The sequence below is a fragment of the Gopherus evgoodei genome, chromosome 7 (genome assembly GCF_007399415.2).
Source record: "Gopherus evgoodei ecotype Sinaloan lineage chromosome 7, rGopEvg1_v1.p, whole genome shotgun sequence".
In the NCBI taxonomy this organism is placed as follows: Eukaryota; Metazoa; Chordata; order Testudines; family Testudinidae; genus Gopherus; species Gopherus evgoodei.
In genome coordinates, this window is record NC_044328.1 from 126,233,054 (window position 1) to 126,241,824 (window position 8,771).

Here is an 8,771-nt window from a genome sequence, read left to right on the forward strand (position 1 = left end):
ATGTCAGTGTGTTGCGGCCAGGATCCCCACTGACTGACCAGCGGAGTGACAGCCGCTGTTAGGGCCCCAGTCTGGGACGCAGTGGAGGGGGAGGGCCTGCGTCCCCACTGCCACCCCACTCCGGGGTGGCAGACTCCCCCTCTCCCTGGCCGGAGGAGGCCACGTAAGCTGATTGTTTGCTCAGCCCCTCCTGAAGGGCCTGAGCCCTGAATCGCTTGCTGCCCTGCCCTGAGCCAGGGCCTGGGCTTTATATACCTGAACTGCTTATTGCCCCACCCTGGCCCAGGGCCTGGGCTTCTAGACTATTTGTTTGTTTGCTCAGCCCTGCAGCAGAGGGCCTGAGCTTTGCCATTGAGTTTGGTGCCCCGCCCAAACCTAGGGCTGGGCCCCTAATTAACTATGTATTGTTGCTCAGCCCTGCAGCCGAGGGTCTGAGCGCCACCTAACTGTATATTGTTGCGCAGCCCTGCAGCAGAGGTCTTGAGCTCCCAGCTAAGTGTGTATTGCTGCTCAGCCCTGCAGCGGAGGATCTGAGCCCCCACCTAACTATATATTGTTGCTCAGCCCTGCAGCAGAGGGCTTGAGCTCCCAGTTAACTGTGTATTGTTGCCCAGCCCTGAGACTGAGGGCCGGAGCTCCCAACTGACTGTATACTGTTGCTCAGGCTTGCAGCAGAAGGCCTGAGCTCCTAATTAACTGTGTGTTGTTGCTCCGCCTTGCCGCAGGAGGCCAGAGCCCCACGTGACCGTGCATTGTCGCTCAGCCCGGAAGCAAAGGGCAGGACCCGGGCCGACAGACTGTGGTGAGCTGGTGTGGCTCCCCTCCGCCCTCAGGGAGGGTTGAGCCCCGGTCCCACCTTTCTACAATTACCTTTCTAATGGTTATTTATATTGTTCTATTTGTTTTATATACTAAGAACTTCAATATAATAGCATATGTGGAAAGCATAGTTGAGGCCAAATCTAGCACATGTTCCATGAGCTCAGGAGTCAGTGCTGGGCACGTTTCAAATGCTAAACCCTCTAATGCTCTAGCACTTACTGGGTTCCTAGTGAGATGGCTGCAAAGAGCCACTCTGGGCTCCTTTTATTATTATTTATTTGTTCTGTTTATTGTAGTAGCACGTTGGAGTCCCTGTCAGGGACCAGGACTCCCATTGTTCTGTACAAACGCAGAACCAAAAGATGATCCCAGTAGCTCAGTTGCTTACAGCATCTGTCTCTCACTTGGAAGAGCGTAGAAGGTACAATCCTGCAGGGCTAGGGTTAAACTGTCCCCAATGTCTTGGGCAATGTCCAGTAGCCTGTCTGGACATCCCTCTGCCTGGCTATTGTCTTATCAAGCCACATGCTAGCATCTCTGCAAGCTATAGACTGCAATGTCCCTCTCTAGACACTCACTAGAGTATTCTACAACCAAGGATTGCTGCTCCCAGCCTACTCTACCTGTGCACCAACCCACAGGCTGCGTATACGTAGGGCTTCCTCCGGGAATGGGTGTCTGATGGTGGATTGTTTTAAGAGGGATTTAGATTCATGTTGAATTGATTTGTCCCAATCCCCTAGGAGCGTTGAGAAATGCACACAGCTAATAAAGAATTTTGGATGAGCTCATTCTGCTCTCAGTGAGAGGGGATGGAGCCGATAGGAATGGGAACCCCTCCCACCACAAGCGGGACCCTCAGGAGAGACCATTAGGGCCTTTGGAAGGGGTTACAGACCTGCGAGTCTGGAGGGAGGGAGGCAGATCAGGAGGAGATTCTGAAGAATTTCACCTTTTCAGAATCGGGGCATTTGGGAGAAGGTTTTAGCCCTCCATGTGCGGGGCTCAGAGTAACAATCTGGCCAGCTCCTTGCACTACCTTTGCAAAGTTTGCCTCCACAGGATTAGATTAAATTCCACCACTTCATGCAACTCACACTGCATTCAGCTATCAACCCGAGGCCATCAGCAATGATTTGAAGCACTGTACGCTAAAGATCACTCAGACTCTTGTGATTCAGCTAAAGGAGAGTTTCATACACTTCTTATTTTCTGTGGGAAGTTATATCAGGGAAAGGGCCCCTAAACGCACGCGCACGCACGCACACACACACACACACACACACACACACACACACACACACACACACACACACACACACACACACACACACACAATGCACAGCAGTTCATTGACATTTATACAACATAGTTAAAATACAGCCACTGAGCTGCTGCCTTATTCACACGTCTGGCTTTTACTGCTCAGAGCAGCTAGAGTTACGGGTGCCCGTGGATAGCTGAACTCTAATGCATTGCTTCCGATTGCTAATCAGTTAGCTTTGCATAATTGATTCTTGAATCAAACTTATTGACTGAGTGGCTGAGCTTAATGGATATTTTGGATGTTGCTACCACGGCTGTTAACTCTTAGAACGCTGAGGTGCGGGTGCTTGGAAAGTGTATAAAGCTTCTCTACTCACCATCAGCCTTCCCTAAGGATCTCTGTCTCTCTGAGTCTGCCCCAGCTGCAGATCCCTCGCTCCAATCTCCACAAGAGCTTCAACCCCCTTTCAGCTCCATTTCTCATCCCTGCCACTGCTCCGCCTGCTGATGGTTTCTTTCTCCCCCAAAGTGCTTTCTGCTCTCTGCCATGTCCTTCCTGCCTCCCCCTGGCCAGGCAAACTCACCAGATGCTCTTTCTGCCCTGAGTATTCTGCACCTGAGGGTGGCCGCTCCCAGCATTATCTCCCCATGGCCCACTGCCCAGGCTGACTATATCCATAGGGTTTTCTGTGAGTTAGGTTGGGAACAGGCAGTGGGATAGACAGGGAGATTTTCAGCACACCCCAGGAACGAGGGATGGGTTTTAACAGCAGGGCAAGAGCTCTACTCACTGGTAATTTATTGTACAAATTCAGTGTACAACAGGCTTCCCCCTAGCTCTAGTCGTAGCTGAGCTGGGATTGTCTAGTGGCTGCAGCTATTTGGCTGTGAAGTAATATGTTGTGGGGATGCTGTTGAATTAAAGGTCCCTGGGTGTATGGTCTGTAAGAAGTCTGTGTAGTAATTCACTTGTCCGTTGAGATCTGTGTTTCTGTACTTAGATTTTGTCCCTTTTTACAAGAGGAAAATAGATTTTTTAAAGCCTCTACTGAGGAAGCAGCACAATTGTGCACAGAAGTCATGCCAAGATGTGCAGGGGACTGTAGACAAGTGGTCACCTCATGGCACTCCCGGTGGCCTCCTGACAGGCCTGCACATGTCCCCTTACCTCAGTTTGCCTTCTTGGATCCCTGAATAAACTCAACACAAGGATGTTTCCAGTCCCATTACAACAGCCATCCTTAGGGTCTGCTATATTAACTTAAAGTTCAGAACTAAACACGAATGTCTTCTGTCCTCCCTGCTCTGGTCAGAGTCCTTCCTGCCGAAACAGGCCACTCATAGCTGGAGCAATTCCCCATCTCAGGGTCCTCCCTGCAGGAGCCTCTCTCACACTCTGCAGCCCTCTGACCTCCCCTGACTGCAGCCAGTTTCTGCTCTTTATAGGAAATTGCCGGATTCCCCTTAAGAGGGGCTTACTCTGCAGTCAGGTCAACTTGGCCCCAGGGAGTCCTCCACTCCACAAACCTAGAGCATAGGCAGGACACCACTGAGGACTCTGCCAATGCAGAAGTGCACATGTAATTACTAAAGGCACAAAGATGGCTCAACGTGTATTAATCAATGGGCATCTGTCATATTTAAAGTGGTGACAAGCTGTTGCCACAGTTACCTGTTATTTTATGGAACCTTTCGACAATACCGTTGCAAAGAGTGATGGCTGATGTATGTTACCTCGCCTGCATTAGCTCCAAATAGCCCTGCACTGGTCTTGGGTTGCCTCCATAGGTCTTTTCAAAGCTAACACCACGAATGATATTTTATCAGTGAAACACTGATCAGCTGGAAAAGTAACGGAGAAATGGTAGTGAAGGCTCTTGCAGTAACACGAAGGTGGTGAGAAATGTAAGGCAGAGAGTTTGTTCAAGGACGTGGCTTTTCATCTCAGCCTCTCTCCGATACAGACCAGGATAGGTTATCAAGGGAGGCTGTGCAGTCCCTGCCATTGAAGATTTTTAAAAACAGATTAGACGAACCTGTATACTTGGTCCTGGGACAGCTGAGCCTAACATGTGATTCATTTGCAGGTGAAAGACATCGGGTGGTATCACTGCTCCCCTTCTCTGAAAGACAGAAGCTTTAAAATCAGGCAGAGGGCCATAGAAATGCAACGGGCAGCAGCAGCTCCCCAGGAGAGCCACCAAATTAGCAAATTCCATGAGTATCTAGGTCTAGCCTCCCTGGGACACTTTGTCAAGATACCGGCCCAGCTAGTGAGCACCTTGCACTGCTGTATCATAGAATCATAGAATCTCAGGGATGGAAGGGACCTCAGGAGGTCATCTAGTCCAACCCCTTGCTCAAAGCAGGACCAACCCCAACTAAATCATTCCAGCCAGGGCTTTGTCAAGCCTGACCTTAAAAACCTGTAGCCGCTAAGACATGTCTTGGGCCTATAATATACACATGGGCACTTTCATTTGGATGAAAGTTTTGTGCAGATTAGATTTAGAAAAACAGTTGAAAATCCTGACATGGTCCATCCAGGTTGTGTGTTATAAACTTCCTACCTTATTTGTGGACATTTCAGTGTTGAAAGTTATCTGCACTCATACAGTTCATTTCTGATGCTGAAACTCTTACCTGATCTCTTACTGAAGATCTTCATTTTTTACCCATGAAAAGGAAAGTCAAAGTGAAATTCTTTTGAGTATTTTTCCTTTCTAGGATTGGAATCCAGGCAAAATGTATCCCTAATTTTTTACAGTTGTGAGCTAATTGCTGTGTACATTGGTGAGAGCTAATTCCAGGAATGAAGCTAAGAATCCATCCATGTGGACCTCACCCATGTGATTATTTTTATTAACTGAGGCTTATTTTACCATACCTTTGTGGAATGACAGTGTAGCTCTGGTTTTATGCAATAACAACAAAAAAGATGGAAACCACCGAGATGAGAGACATGAAGTCAATTTGTTGGGAAGTTAATAAATCCACCACAGACTGTTGATGGTTAAAGAATCAACTAGTGCAGAATCACTATAGATGTCTGTGGTTTTTCAACATACCCTACACTATTTTAACATTATTGTCCTAAAATTGCAATCTCGGTACTTTGTATGATGTTTTTTAAAGACATAAATATTTGTAGCCATAATTGTCCTAGAGGAAAAGCTGACAAGATAGCCTTTATGATAAATTACAGTACACAAGCTTTCTGGCCCTAAAAGATCCTTTGTTCAAGTGTATGTTTGTAAATTAAAGGTCACAGGGCAATATACAACTCAGACTTATTGATCATAAAGACTGGAAGGCACATACCGGACCCTTGTTCCATGCCTATTATACCTATTGACACCAAATGAAGTTCTGTGTATGGGTTAAGGGGAAAACAGCCCCTAATTTTGAATTAGCAAGAGTATATTTGAAAACAATACACTGTAATGATTATCTCTTGTTCTTTATTATAAATGAGCATGACAGTGCTTCTCAAACACCTTGAAAGCTAGGTCAAGCAAATGTATTTGAACAGCAAATTAAATTTCCTTATGAAGAGAAAGAACAGAGTTAAGCTCTAGAATTTCTGGGTTTTTTTCCTGACTCCTCCTACCCCTCCCCTAGTTTTCAGATGAGAAGATACATGCCCAGAGGATGTTCTGCTTCAGGTTTACATTGTTCCTTGGCTATTTCATTAGGGTGATAAATATATTATATGAAAAAGTAGAAGGTGTATGATTCAGTTGGCTTATTTTCTCACTGCACATAGCATGAATCATCATGATATTCACATAACCATCACCTTAAGTCAAAAGAAGCTTGATTTTAGTATTCATGAGTTTGAACCCCAGGGGCGTCTGACATGGGCTCAAAATTGAGAGTGAAAGTTCAATTTTTGTCTGTTTTTAAGATTAAAATAAGGCAAACCCACCAAATTCTGCATCTTGACCCAGCTTCATTCCCAGCCTTGCTTAGGCTCCTTGGAAAGTCATGTTTCTTGGTGAATCATGACTTTCATGTGAGGTTTTGTGTTTTCTTGTGAAATTTTCACACCGCTCTAATCTAAAATTTGTGAAAGACAAATCTCCACAGAGGTTAGATTAGAAACATAATCTCTCTAATCTCAATGTGGAAAATACATTCACTTAGAACATTTCCTTCTCTGTGGCTGTTAGAAACAGCAAAGACACATTGTCATTCAAATATGTATGCACCTGGCATTACGATGAGTAGTAGAATATTTGTATGTTCCAGATGAGATTAACGCATTCATATTAGGTTTCTTTCATTTGATTTCTTATACTGGATTATTAAAGTTAATGGACCAATCATGTATTTTACAGAGCAATGAATTAATCTAAGAAATGTTTTACATGAATCATAGGCTAGTTATATGGCGCCAGATCCAAGTCACTACTGATTTCAATGGACTCTGAATTAGCTCCTGGTAAACTGTAAAATTGAGGGGATGTGGATCACAGTTTTTCAGTCTGTGGGGCTGGGGGTGAACTTGAGAGTTTAGATTTGAGGACATCATTTTGGGGGCCTGACTGCATGTGTCTTTTTCAGCCAGAACTCCCAGTGCCTTTGATGGGAGTTGTGGCTAGGGAAGGACTCCAGGACTGGGCCCTCCAGATGGTTACTGACAGTTTTCTTTTCAGAAGTGCTGAGCGCTCCTAGCTCCAGCTAAATAGGGGCTGCAAGTGCTCCTTCTTAGCTAAAACCAGGGAGGTTTAAGTCAGTTGCAAAGCATCCATTGACTTCCTCATGGCGTACAGAGGCTCACTTATTTTTAAAGACATGGAGTGAAATCCTGACCTTGTTGAAAAAACTCACATTAGCCTTCTATCCTTTACCTATCCTTTCTAAACAAGGCTAAAATCCTTTTCCTGTTTCTTGCATATACACAACTTAACCTTAACCAAGACACGGTCATTGTTAGTTTCTAAGCTTGCTTTGGGTACATAAGAATTAAAGGAGTGAATTTCATAGACTCATAGACTTTAAGGTCAGAAGGGACCATTATGATCATCTAGTCTGACCTCCTGCATAATGCAGGCCACAGAACCTTACCCATCCAATTTTATAACAGACCCTTAACCTATGACAAGCTGCACTAATTTTAGAAGCAGACTTTTCACACTTACTATTGTGCCAGAACAGCACATGACTCAAAGAAATCTAGCAGGTCAGCAGCTGAGGAAAGCAAATCTATTTTTATATTTGAGAAAGTTGTATAAATGTTTGCTCATTAAGAAAGGTGTTTGCCTGCCATTCTGCCACATTAAAAAAAAATACACACGCACATTAAAATAGGACGATATTTGGAAAGATCTGAAAATTAAAATTAGACTCACTCACAGTTGCCCATTCCATAAAAGACCTTCTAAGAAATTTTTGCTGGCCCTGGCAGCATTTACACATAAAACCCAGTGTTATGTTTGAAAACAGAGTGAGAAATGTGTTTAATTTTGCATAGCGCAAGTTGACAGTGATAGCACCTTTGTTAACAAAATCTCAGAGGCATCTGAACATTATTAAAGACCTGTTTTTTTTTGTTTTCTGGTTTTAAAGCTGTAAAAATAATTTGTTCCATATCCTCAGCTGGTGATTTCAGTGGGACTGCACCAGTTATAAATAACCAGTTGACCAGCGAGGGAGATGCAGTATAAACCCCAAAGGTTTGGACTTTATGTTAATATTTACCAATAATGATGGGAAAGCCTTTAGAAAATACAGCTGGATTTTGTGTGCCATTTCCAAGCCACTGGAGAAAAAGTACAATTGGTTACAATGCAGCATACATCACTCCCTGCGGCATTGTGCGAGTTCCATAGTGCTCCTCCAAGACCAATGTCCCGCAGTGTGCCAGGAGGAAGTGGCTGGCCAGCAATCTGTCTTCACTCACTAACTAGAGGACAATACCAGGAAGAGGTGACGGGGAGCTGATGTCACAAAACACATGACTGTTGAGCAAAGGGGAATTGTTTGGGACCACAAGAATACGTGGTCAGTGAGGTTTTTCATGATTTTTTTCTGCATGATGGTGCTTCAGCTGGTTTGTTAACCATCCTTACTAAATAGCTGTTATCATACGTTATATTAAGGGTTATTTTCCAAATAGTGTATAAAGAATTAATAGATATTTTAATAAATGGCTACTCAGTTGTTATAGAGCCCAGTAGATCAATGAGTTGCTTATTCCCATTTATAGCACCTTCTATTGATGTACTTTATTACCAGCAATAACACTTACTCTTCATGTCTGTAACAGGCTTTTAACATCTAATCACAAATATGTACCCTTAATATAAAATGTGATCTTTGTTGTTATGGAACTAAAGAACATGCTCAAGGCAGCAGCATTTGGCTGCCTTCAATATCCTTTTAACTGATGTGTGTCTGCTCAGCCTGAAATATTGACAAGAAGGTGTTAAATGGTTTCTTTTAAAAGGGCTGTTCCTGTTGAACCAGCATGAATTGTCTTTCCAGTTCAAGAGCTTTTCTTTCTTGTATTTTCTGGCCATCAGTTGTCCAGGCTAAGTGAAAATGTTGCTATTTTCCTCCGTTCTTGCATCCCTTATCATTATGGATTTGAGATCATTCGCCCTGATACCATTAAATCTAGTGATCTTCAGAATTAGTCTTTTTCTTCCTTTCATATGGATTCATTTACTTATTCCTCC